Below are 13,421 nucleotides of genomic sequence, written 5' to 3'. Positions count from 1 at the left end.
TTTCTTTAAAAGATATTTAACATCATTAATTTTTACCTTGCCTCCGCTATCCCCAGATGATTCCATTTTTATTTGTTTCAGTTAGACGACCTCCTTTGGCATTCCCACAACTTATAAGTTCAGAACTGATTGGTGAGGGTCTCTCAAAAAAACATAATTGCATAAATCCAAATAAAAATTGTTAAGTAACAGCATAGTGAGCAAAGGTATGTTGTAAGTTAGAGTCAAGCTGGGTAAACCACAGAACAAGAAACATCCTCACACGGTTCCAGGGTGGGGAGAAAGGACTTCTCTGAAAGCATCAGTATGCGAGACTGTTACTAATAATTCCTCATGAATAGTCGCCCTTGAGCCTCACAAGCCTCAGAGATGGGCACGATTTCCCCCCTTTCCACGATGAGGAAGCTGAAGCGCTCAGAAGTAAAGGGACTCGCCTGACAACACCGTATCTGAGTCAAAATAGGGATAAGTAGCTCTGGTGGATTTTGGACAGTATACTTGCCCATCTGCCCTCCAGATTTCAAAATTGTCGTTGGGCATTTCTGTCAACAAGCCATGGTAAAGCTTAAGCACTCATTCATGTGAGTGACCATGACCAAAGGAAGCAGGGGGTGGGGTGGGGCAGCAGGGGAGGTTTAACCACCAGGTTAACTCAGGGGTGTATGGCTGCTCACAAAACATGTGAGTTTCTTTCAAAACAGGTCGTGTAATAGATTTATATGTATTCAGAAGAGATGCACAGGTTAAACAAGGCTAACCTAGTTTCCCGGAGACTTTGGAGCAGCCTGTGGTCCCCTTAGAACATCAGCCTGAGCCTCTTGTAAATAATTAACCCACCTGATATGACACAAATATAATGGAAAAGTCTTCACTGAGTTAAGAGAATACCTACAACTATAAGCAAAGAAAGTACATTTCCATCGTGCAATTCTTCATTTTAGTAAGCAGCCTTCCGTTTATTTTATTTTGACATCCAACCACTAAAATATAATTGTATTCTGCATCTCATTTTGGCTTCAGGAAAAAAAATTTTGAAACAAAAGAGTCTCTATATTAGGATGTTCCTCTAAGGTTACTCCTTAAACAGTACAGGTTGGGATATATTTTCAATTTCACTTTGTCTTCTTTGCTTTCAAAAATCTAATCATGTGTAAAAAATTCTTGCTAACAGTCGATCACCTTCCAGTAAGGCACTCCATTTGTAGGGCAAATCTTTCACATTGCCCTCAGTATAGTTTTCTGAAGTGATCCCTTCTATCAGAAAATCTACACATTTCTTACAGTTAGTATGCAGTTGGAGAAAAGGCACTTATTTGGGTGGGCTCCCAACACTGTCTTTCCATTGTTCTTTCCTTCCTTGATCCTTTCTGCTTATTTCCAGTGCCTTAACCTTTAGCAGTATCCTTACTTTTTACATTGGTTTGCAGACAAAAGAGAAGTAGAGGTGTGTGGCAGAAAGATACCAAGAGTGGGATTCAAGACTACTGGGTCCAAGTGACACTACTTAGTCGTCTGATCCTGCGTGAATCACTTCCTCTCTGCCACTATTTCCTAATCTGTAAAAACAGGCATCAAATTACTGATGTCTAAACTTTAAACCAGTTGGCTGATTGCTAAGTATCTCTTCCCCAATATCTAAGATACCTGGTAGACTATGCTTATTGTTTATTTCTCTGTGGAACAAGGAAAAGGGTCCCATCCAGAATAAATCCATTTATAAGTAAGAAGTCACAGTATTGTGTTGTAGAGGAAGTTCTCAGCACACAGAAAGGGAGAGCAGAAGCCTACACCAAGAGAGGAAGGGGAAATTTTTTTTAAAGGAAGGGTGATGAGCTGCCCAGATATCTCAGGGACCACGTCTCCCACTCCCTACAGCCTTGACCAGGGGTAGGTATGTGATAGAGAGAAGACATAGGAACCTGAGCAGTTGAGGGGGAAGCTGTAGTAAGAAGGCCTGTGCTGTGTGTCCCATGGGTAACAATGGGAAGACACTGCTTCACTGGGTGCCTTTGGCCTGTGATGTGTCTGGGCAGAGAGAAAGCCAAGACAGTGTCCACCGACTGTCCCTCACCGCCAATCTGGCGCAGGAGTGATCTGAGGCTCTCTCATGTTCTCAGTAGAAGACAGCTAAGAGATGAGAGGCAGGGCTGGGGCCAAGGGGAAAGTGGCTCCGTGGCCAATAACCTGAGCCTAATGGAAATCATGGCTGATCCTCAAGAACTACAACAAAAAAGGTGAGGAATTTCCCCCCGTGCTGGACAGTCAGAGAGTACAAACTACAAGTTCCACCAGCAGCAGATATGTCATCACAGTGCACAATGAGGAGAGAAGCCACTACCTAGAGACCACCAAGATGAGTTTCATCAGCAGGACGCCCAGTGACCAATACTAGGGACAGTTCTGCTTAGGCCAATGAGAATTCATGGATCTGCATGCCAACCACCTCCGCCACTGTTACCATGAGGTCACATGAATTCTCCCCTAAACCAACCACTCATACAGGAGAGGCAGGGATGAACACAATACAGGGGAGAAATGACCTTTACACAGAAATCAACCTTCAATTTGGCTGCTTATTGATTCAAGAAAGACTGAGCTAAATGAAAGACATTACTTTAACCTTGCAAAACCTGCTACAAACTTTTTACATTGAGGTGTAAGTTACATACAATAAAACACACCCATTTTAAGTCTACATTTTGATGACTTTTGACAAATGTACACACTCATGTAAAACCACCACAATCAAGATATAGAACATTTTCATCACCCCAAACATTCCCTCACGCTCCTTTGCAGTCGATCTCCACCAACCTCAGCATTGCGTTACCACTGGTTTGCTTTCTGTTGATGTAGATGAGTTTTGCCAGTCGAGAATGTCGTAAATATAGAATCACACAATATGGACTATTTTGCTTCTGGCTTCTTTCACTTATGACAATTTTTTAAAATAAATTTATTTATTTATTTTTGGCTCCATTGGGTCTTGGCTGCTGCACACGGGTTTTCTCTACTTGCAGTGAGCGGGGGCTACTCTTCGTTGCGGTGCTCGGGCTTCTCACTGTGGTGGCTTCAGTAGTTGTGGCACACGGGCTCAATAGTTGTGGCACACGGGCTCAGTAGTTGTGGCACGAGCTCTAGGTGCACAGGCTGAGTAGTTGTGGCACGCAGGCTCAGTAGTTATAGCGCACGGGCTTAGTTGTTCTGCGGCACGTGGGATCTTCCCGGACCGGGGCTCGAACCCGTGTCCCCTGCATTGGCAGGCAGATTCTTAACCACTGCACCACCAAGGAAGCCCCTATGATGATGTTTTGAGATTCATCCAGGTTGCTGTGCATACCTGTACTCGATTCCTTTTTACTGCTAAATAGTAATCTGTTTTATGGATATATTACAATTTATTTATCTGTTGATGGACATTAGGATTATTTCCGATTTTTGACCATTATGAATAAAGCTTATGTGAATATCTCTATACAAGTCTTTTATGGACATAGGTTTTCACTTTCTTGAGTAAATACCTAGGAATGAAATTACTGTGTCATATTGTAAGTGTATATTTAACTTTAGAAGATCAACATGGCTGTATGATATTACCGTAACACATTAAAGCTCCAGTGTGTAATGGAGTCTCATTGTAATTTTAATTTGTACTTTCCTTAGTACTAATGATGTTAACCGTTTTTTCATGTTTTATTAGCTATTCATATATCTTCCTTTGTGAAGGCTCTGTTCAAATAGCATGCCCATTTTTAACTGGGTTGTTTATCTTATTATTGAGATACAAGAATTCTTTGTATATTCTCGATACAAGTCTTTTGTAGATATATGTATTGCAAATATTTTCTCCTATTCTGTGGTTTGCCCATTCATTTCCCAATGGTGCATCTTGAAGAGCAGAAACTATTAATTTTGGTGAACTGAAATTTATTATTTTTCCTTTTTAGTCAATTGTATTTCTATACATTAGTAGTTGTTGCTGAAACTCAGCCTCTGTTCACCAGTGCCGAACAGAAATGCGGAGACAGAGTTTTGGGTGAAGCAGAAAAGAACAGCTTTTTATTGCTTTGCCAGGCAAAGGCGGCCATAGTGCGCTAATGCCCTCAAAACTGGGTGTCCCGCCCTAGAGGAGGTAGCGAGGAGTCTTATAGTGTTCAAGGAGCAGGGCGTGATCAGCACGTGGATAATTCTTGGATTGGTTGGCGTCAAGATGAAATTTCAAGCATCATCAACCTTCTGGTTTCAACCAGTCTAGGGTCTATGTTCTTGCGGTCAGCAGTTTTCATCTGGTGGGGGTCTGCCTCCTACAAAAACACCTTAGCAATGTGTGTCAGGCCTTATCTGTAGCTTTCGGGGAAAGCTACAGTTCCCCAGCCCAACAGCTATTCTTTGTTTCTACATCTTCACATTTCCCAATCATTAACTCTTGAGTCAGACTTCTACTTCAAAAGACAAGGACACAGGGGCTTGTACACAATTTCATAGTGAACAAATAGAAAGTGGAATTTAAAAATACCACTTTACATTAGGCATTTCATCAAAAGCCATGAGATGCCTAGGAATACTTTTAACATAATATGTGCATTATTTGGACATTCAAAAGTACAAAACAGTGCTGAGAGAAATTTATAAAGGCTTGAGAGAGAGGGAGAGCGAGCGAGCAAACATGTTCATTCCATGGACACTGAGAAGATGTCATATCTACCCAAGTTGATTGCTTCAATGAAATGCCAAACAAAGTCCAACAGCTTTTCTTCTAAAATAGAAACTGACAAGCTGATTCTAAAACTCATATGGAAATGCAAAGAACCTAGAAAATCCAAAATCATTTTCAAAAGATAGAACAAAAGTTGAAGGCTTCTCCTAACTGATTTCAAAGACTTGTTCTAAAACCAAAGTAATCAAGAGTGATATCGGTATATTAGATTAGTGGAACAGAATAGAGAGTTTAGAAATAGACCCACACATTTATTCGTATGGGAAGAAAACGACTCTCTAGTGTCACCTCACACCATACACAAAACCTAACTCGAAATAGCATATCTAAACATAAAGGCAAAAACTATAAAAAAAAAAAAAAAACTTCTGGAAGAAAACATAGGAGAAAATCTTCATAATTGGGGGACAGGCAAAGGTTTTTTAGACAGGACATAAAAAGCAAAATGAACTCCCCACTCTTGCCTTCATAGAGGCTTTGAAGAGGTTTAGATTTATTATAGCAACAAAGAAGCTGTTATTTTTTTCACATCTGTGTCATCATATGAGCAAATCTCGACCCTACCACAACTTACTAGAGAAGATTTCCAAATGGACTCTACTATTGCCTCTACAGTGGGAAAGTACTCTTTAACGATACACCGTCTGTACCCCTTAGGGCGTCCCATTTGAAGCTCTTTATTGAGATACTCACTCCTGTCTCCGTAGAAACAAGAGGAAACTGAGAGATACTATTTCTGATAATGGAAACTCAGTGTCCTCAGCCACGACCTGTTGGCCGAGGACTGTCTGGTCCCATATTCAGCCCATATATATGTCCGTATCTGTAGCCAAATATCAGCCTCATTCCCAGCCCATCGTCCCACTCCCACCTATCCCATGATACTATATGTTCCTTGCAACCCACTGAAAAAATCGAGCTTTTAGTATCTTCTTACATGCTGTTTTCTTTACCTTCAAATTCCTTCCTTCGCCACTTTCCCACCTGACTTATCATTTCTGCTTCAACTGCTTCCACCCCATCTCCATCCTCAAAGTAGTTATCTTCCTGTTACAGACTCTTGGAGCTCTCTGTACATACCCCTCCTGGCCCTTATCAGATGCACTGTTGTTATCTATTTAACGTCTCTCTCTACCACTGGCCTGTTTAACTCCACAGAACAGAAACAACCTTAAGTCATCCTTGTCTCTTCCCCCAATTCTCTCCACCATCTCCAAACCCCAACACACACACACACACACACAATGTCTGATGCAGAGTAAGAGCTCTATCAGTGTCTAATAAATGAATGAAATAAGCTCTGCCTTCACCAGAGAGAACCCCAGCAAGTCATAAAAAATAAATTAAAAGCATTAATAACAGTCACTAGTTTTAACATGTAATTCAATTGAAAGAAACGGGGAGAAGAACTTCATCTTCGTCAGAAAGGTCTAATCTTCAGACATCAGGCAAGAAAATCAACCATTCCAGCTAGAAAATGAAGAATATTCCGCACAACCGGCTTCCCTCTAAAGGACGCTCACTCAGGAGCAAAGCAGTCTTGTCACAGAGGAACCAGCCAGTACTTAGAGCTCAAGTCTCTGACTCCTGGGCCAGTGAAGCCACACAGCAATAATAGTAACGACAGTTACTATTTGGGGGCACTTAATCCACCAGGCTCTGAATTCACTATTATACATATGTTATCTCATTTTATCTTTTTTTTTTTTGTCTAAATGTTTTTATTGGAAACAAATAGTTGCACCAAGCAACAGCTTACTTTCCCCACTCCAAATTAGAACAGAGCACGACAGGGGCAAACATCATTTGGCAGGACGGTTCCAATATGTGGACATCCTTCTTTCTACTCACTGTGGTTGGGGTAGCTTTATTCGTAAGCAGTCACTCTTAGACACAATATTAACCCCAAAGTGTTAATGTCACTCAAAAGGAAGTGGCCTTAATTTCATGTGTGGGGCAGTATGTTCTATAAATGCCAAAAGGTGGGAGAAGCACAAACACAACCCACTCTTTAAAAAAACGAAATAATTCAAAGTAGAATTTTTCCATCCCCCCTTTCTCCTGTCATAAAAAGTAGCGCTGGGCTCTGACACCCAGATTTGGTTTTTATCCTGGTCATTTACAAAGTGTTCCCCCATATGACTTGCATCATTAGGGTTATGAATGATAGTTCATTCACTCTGAAGAAAGTATCTACTCCTTTCTCCCTTCTCGCCTCCATGCTCATGTTCCTTGGGGCGGCTGCTATCTGAGGGTCTCTTAGAGCCACCGTGCTGTTTGGCTTCTTCCAAAAATTTGTCCAAACCAAAAGGATCCTCCTCAAACTGGACTGGTCCTTCTCGGCCTCTGTCTACGGTCTGAACCAGAAAACTCCTTATTGGGAACAAATCTGTGAGTCTTTATTCTGGCTTCTAGGTCATCACTAACCATGTCCTTGTCCAGATTTTGACTGGGCCTGTAAATATTCTGGGCCATATCTTTACCACCTCTCCAGGCTTGATCATAAACATTGTGAATTTCATCTTCCCCACCTGCAAAACCACTCTCCGTACCCTTGGATTGGTTGAAGAGCCTTTGGTCATACTGAACTTCACTGGAAGTCCGAGGATTGGGCACACCAAGAACAATGACTTCACTGATATCTTGATTTTCATCTGCAGTTTCAACCTATTATCTGGAGCTGCACTGGAAAGATTCCGGTCGTGCTGTCTCTCTTTTCGCCTGTCACGCCGGATTTCATCCCTCTCACATGCCTCCCCATTCTCTTTTTCCACATGGGTTTTGATCCCAGCTCTTCTCTCCCCCTGGCTTTCTGGGCCATTTCTCTAAGTTTCTCTTCATGTTTCTCCTTTTCTTTTTTGAGCCATCTTTCTCTCTACTTGAGCTCGCATTTCCACAGCTTCACGAGCCTTCCAGTCAGCAATATAGAGGGCTTCGGCCAGTTTTGCAAAATTTTCACTGATGTGAACCGTCTGCAGTCCTCTTCCATCAGCCGCCAGACGTTTATCTAATGGAACTGTATAACCCTTTGCATTTTTCCAGTTTGAAATACAGGAAGGAATCTTCCACTCTTGTTGTTCCTTCACGGTCATCTTTCGGCTAGGAGAGTGCATGACAGGTACAGGAGGAAAAGGTGGTCCCCGGGGAATCTTCTTATTAATCTTGAACCTTGGAGGCTCCATCGGATCTTTCTGCATTTCCACCATTTGAATAACTCTCTGTTTAGCTCCAGAGTTGAAAGCCACTCCTTGTTGAGATGGTGTGTATTGGATATACTGAGGAGCGGCCAGTTTATCAGCTGCTGCTCGGACTGGCATGGCTGCAGCAACCTTCTGTGATAAAGGATTTTTCTAAGGTTACCCTTGTCTTTTTTCTCTTTAATGGCTTCTTCATCAGGTCTTTGCAGGTCTGGGTCATCTGCATTCATGACTTCTTTGGGAACCATGTCAGTGTACTTGCTATAAATGACCTTGTCTTTTGACTGTCCCTGTCGAGCAGTTGCATTATACTTAGTTTTTCCTTCAGCATGCACCTGAATGGCCAGTGCATTTGACACTTTTTCCTCTTGTCCCATATTCAGGGGATACTGGGCCACATGGATCGCTGGAAAAGCACCTCCACCTCCAAAGTCCTCTAATAACCGAGGTATCCAGCCTTTCCGGTACCTGCATGGGGGAGGTTCTCTTTGGGACGAGACCAGTGAGGTTTGTCATGATCTCTGGGATCTTGCCTTTTCTTCAGCCTCAAGCTGGTCCTGGGATAGCTGAGTAGGCGCAGGTAAAGAGCTGGTGAGCACCATCTTATTCCGCCTCCTCTTCTCATTTTATCTTTATCCCAGCCCTGTGGAGGAGGTATTATAATTTCCGTTTTACAGATAAAGAATGCTCTAACTATCCAAGATTTAGCCTCGGCCTGAGTTCAAAGCTTGTGGTCTTAATCTCTGCATCCCGTTGCTCTCCACTGGCCTCCAAGCTCCCTCCTGGTGGAAGCCATGATTATGTTTGATCTTGTGTTTCCAGCACTGAGAACAGTGCCTGGCATATATTTGCTAAATGCTACGGTGAAATACAAACCTCTTGGGAAAGAGAAAGATATCTTCCCTCCCAGCCCCTGGATATTTTATTACACCCTCTTACCAATGATTAAATGTCTGCTTCTACCCGCCCGGGGCTCAAGGGCCCACTGAACACCCCGGCCTAGGGGATGTGCATTGAACGGCCATCTTCCAGGTCTGCCATGAGGGAATTCCAACACTTCTGCACGGCCTTTATAACAGTGGAGAAAAGTATCCCAGCTGAGCCTTACAGACTTCTATCCAGGGGCAAACTCAAGCCCCCAAAACAACTGAAAGTCGGGGAGAAGTTAAAGAAACCCCTTCTCTCTCTACTTGGGCTTAGACTGTCTCTGGCTCGGGGACCCAACTTTTTTTCCACTTGAAGTCTCTGGGTCTTAGGGACGCCTTCTAACGCATATGGACTTATTTATTTTTGTTGCCCAATGATATTACACATACGTTGTGAAAAAAAATATATTGTTCTTGGGACTTCCCTGGTGGCGCAGTGGTTAAGAATTCACCTGCCAGTGCAGAGGCACGGGTTCGATCCCTGGTCCGGGAAGATCCCACATGCTGCAGAGCACCTAAGATCGTGCACCACAACTACTGGGCCTGCGCATCTAAAGCCGGTGCTCCACAACAAGAGAAGCCACCGCAATGAGAAGCCTGCGCACCGCTCTCTGCAACTAGCGAAAGCCCACGTGCAGCAATAAAGACCCAACACAGCCAAAATTTAAAAAAAAATTTTTTTTTAATATATTGTTCTTAAGTGCAGAAATACTTTGCTTTTTTTTTTTTTTTTTTGCTTTTCTTTTCCTTTCTGCTTCTCTCTGCTTAGTCCTCAGACAGATTCTGGTAACAGGGGAGTAAATAATTACCGACTTCAACCAGAAATTTTTGGATGTCTGTCAGGACCTTTTGGCACTAAACTGAAACACTAACCTTTGCTAATGAAGCTGCCGACGTTTCTACATTGTCTATGAGACTCTGAGGATAGGAATACTTTACATAAGATGTAGAATAAGCAGCAGGGTGATTTATATGGCATTTGGTCTACAGAAAAGGAGAAAAAGGTACAATTTTTGATTCACAAGAAGCAGAGAGTAGAAAGCAAGTTTCTTTCTCATCCTGTCAGTTCCTAATCCAGAGTCGCTGATTCTAGGCAACAACAGAAAAATGCTTACTCCTGAGTCCAATAGTTTGTTGACAGTGTAATTCAAAACAAGGAGCTTGCCCCCGGTAACCATTTTCTGCAAAAATACAGTTCTTTTCTCTCCTATCTGGAAATACAAGTAAAAGCAGTGATAGGCCTGAGCTGTAGCTAGCCCTCTTTGATAAAAAATACAACATGTAGTTGAATATTCCAGCACTTAGCACAATGTCTGGTATAAAACTGGTGCTCAATATTTGTGGGGTTCAGGGAAGAAATTTTTGTGTCTAACTCAGTGACCTTGCAGAACTCTTTAATTCTAATTTTACACTCAACAGCATATGGAATCATTAAATCAGATGACGTTACATCAGAGGCTTCTTGGCTACAGAGGAGAAACTTGGAGCTTGAGATGCATTTCACAGAATCGTTTTGTTAGTTGACAGAGAACCTTTTATGGAAGAACAGTGCTGCCTGTCTCTACAACATTTTCCTTACTCTGTCATCACTGCTCCCGCCATGTTGTTGACATGGAAGGGGAACCGAGTGAAATATTTCAGTTGGCTGGAAGTTAACCCCTCAAGTCACGGGGTGTTCTGGAGAACTTGTGTTTCAAAGAGAGTGCAGGCAGGGATTCCCTGGCAGTCCAAAGGTTAGGACTCTGTGCTTCCACTGCTGGGGGCCTGGGCTCAATCCCTGCTCCAGGAACTAAGAGCCCACAAGCCGTGTGGGGCAGCGAAAGATAATAAATAAATAAATAAATATATATATATATATATATATAAAAGAGAGTGCAAGCAGAAGAACTCAGGTCTGCACTCAGAGTGTGAGCTCCCTGTGAGCAGGGACCCTTAATGCTTCAGTGCCTAGGATGGTTCCTGGAAAAAAATGGCACTCAGTAAATATTTAGTAAACGAACACCCCCAAATCTTGAGTTATGGATGTTTTCTCAAGTCACGTGGGGAGGGTGCCCAGGGAGCTTGAGGAATGGGGGCAAGAAATTACCCATTCTTTCTTTGTTCTTTTTAGCCACTGTCAAACCAGATTAACTAGCCTTCCCATTATCTGGGTAACAGAGGCCTAAGTGAATATATCTCAATGAGATACCCTGAGAACACGGGGGCAGGGCCAGGTCCTGACACCAGACAGGGCCAAACCTGGAAACAGAACTTCACTGCCAGGCTGGCTGTCTCTTCTTGCTTTGACCGAGTGGCTAAAAACGAACGTGGGCTGCTGAGAGGCTCACCTACAGGGCCTGGCCCTCGGCCCATGTCTGCCCCATACTGCACAGGCCATCAAATTCCACAGGCCCTCAGAGATGTTTATTTTTGCACTCTGTAGACTCTGCTCGCTGCTGGAGCCACGGCAGGTCACACAAAGCACAAGGTGTTGCCAAGCTGAGAATGTGGGGTGCTCCTCAGTGCAAGACCCAGGACCAGGGCTTCCCTGGTGGCACAGTGGTTGAGGGTCCACCTGCCGATGCAGGGGGCGCAGGTTCGTGCCCCGGTCCGGGAGGATCCCGCATGCCGCGGAGCGGCTGGGCCCGTGAGCCATGGCCGCTGAGCCTGCGCGTCCGGAGCCTGTGCTCCGCAACGGGAGAGGCCACAACAGTGAGAGGCCCGCGTACAGCAAAAAAAAAAAAAAAAAGACCCAGGACCTTAATTTCTCCCCAGAAATGAAAGTTAGGAGAGCTTTTTACAGAAGTTCCTTTAACAGGTAGGTGGTTGTCTTTGTCTCTGTCTTTATTGAAATAGTTAGGAATGAACCAGTTCATCCCACTTCCTTCTAGATTTGGACCCACAGAAAAGTCTGATGAACAAAGGCCTTGGAAGTAGTTTCCAATCCTTGTGCATGTGAGGTCCCTCTATACATCGTAAAGTATTTCCTTAGCCAAGCAAGGCAATAGTCATGTTTTTAGAATAAGTTATCTGTTGATCGATAAAATATGTAAAGGCAACAGTTAAAATGAATTTCATGGCATTTTCAAATATTTTGTTTTATTTGATGAATCACTCTGACATTTACAACCAGCTGAAAAATTGTGGTAACTGTGTAAGATATTTTTCTGTCCACTGACAGGATGCCGTCATGTACGTGTGGATTTGCCCACCTTGTACTAATTCTGTCATCTCCTCCCAGGTCTGACACCCCCAGATTAGAAGCCCCTCTCTGTTTATTAAGGGTAAGCCTAGTGCCTTGAAGAACATCAATTCCTTCTGGTTTATGAGGCATATTATTTGTTCAAGGTCCCAGAAGGAACTGGGAAACTGGGTAGACTTCAACAAAGATATTATTTATAAAGGTGTGAACAAGTGTTCATAAAATCTAACAAAGGTCAGTAGAGTCCTCTGGGGCCAGTAACACTAGCACTTCTAGACCTGACAGGCAAAGGGAGAGAGCAGTTACTGGAACCTTCTGCAGAGTCACTGGGTAAAGGAAAGCAGCCAGTCCATAAGGATCTGACAGTAAAAGAACCAAGGAAAAAAATACACCAGCCTCACACTCTTCCTGCCTTCTAAGTCCCATCAGTGGCTGAACCAAACAGGAACCAAGTTGATGTAGCCTATAAGTGTCAGCCTTCCAGGGCAGAGAAGTGGGTGGAAATGGGATGAACAGTGAACTTGGAGGTGCAAATGGAAACTGTCCTGCACACCAGGGTAACCTGTAAGCTTGCCCTGTAGTGCACTAGGGCTATGGTTAAAAACGAGATCAAGGGGCTTCCCTGGTGGCGCAGTGGTTGAGGGTCCGCCTGCCGATGCAGGGAACACGGGTTCGTGCCCCGGTCTGGGAAGATCCCACATGCCGCGGAGCGGCTGGGCCCGTGAGCCATGGCCGCTGAGCCCGCGCGTCCGGAGCGCCTGTGCTCCGCAACGGGAGAGGCCATAACAGTGAGAGGCCCACGTAAAAATGAGATCAACTCCTGAGCCAATCAGTGCTGGGCCTTGTCTTTAAATTAGATCAAGCCACTCAAGGTTACCGACTCAAATCTTCTGGTGTATTTCAAACACAAAACTCAATTTGTGGAACCAACCTCCTGTTTTGCTGCTCATACTAAAATGCTCCCTTAGTTTCAGCCAGCGATCACCTTTAAAAGGACAACTCCAAAATCTGCATCTCTGCTGCCAATCTTCCTCCACAGTTGAAAACTCCGATTTCCAACAGCCTATAAGTTACCTCAAAGTCACATGCCTACAAAGCACTGGCTGGTCTATCCTGGAAACACATTTTATTTTCATGCTTTCACCATTTTCCAACTAGGTATGCTAGAACACTCTGAGTCTTTTGACTCTCCTCCCCAACCCTCGGAATAAGTGAGTCCAACTCGTACCACTTCCTCTGGTATCCCTCTCACACCTGCCCTCCCTTTTTAGTTTCCCATGACCTTGTACCTGAACGAAGGCAGAGCCTGTCCCAGCTGGCCTCGCTAATCCTGACTCCACCACTTAGTGGCTCTGTTTAGACTTTCCTGCGCTTACTAATTATGACTCTTATATAGTGTC

General features: G+C 43.7%; 1 protein-coding gene and 1 pseudogene across 4 annotated transcripts in view; both read right to left on the bottom strand.

The window, feature by feature from the left end:
• The window catches only part of SLC16A12 (solute carrier family 16 member 12), an 89,092-nt gene that overhangs the window by 28,797 nt on the left and 46,874 nt on the right, over nucleotides 1–13,421 (bottom strand). The gene's annotated exons all lie outside the window — the stretch shown is intronic.
• LOC309971132 (SNW domain-containing protein 1-like) lies at nucleotides 6,102–9,280 on the bottom strand (annotated as a pseudogene). Its single transcript has one exon. The product of its transcript is annotated as an SNW domain-containing protein 1-like (transcript).

The sequence above is a fragment of the Leucopleurus acutus genome (genome assembly GCF_964270905.1).
Source record: "Leucopleurus acutus genome assembly, chromosome: 14".
NCBI classification, from domain to species: domain Eukaryota; kingdom Metazoa; phylum Chordata; class Mammalia; order Artiodactyla; family Delphinidae; genus Leucopleurus; species Leucopleurus acutus.
This window is presented reverse-complemented; position numbering and strand designations above follow the sequence as displayed.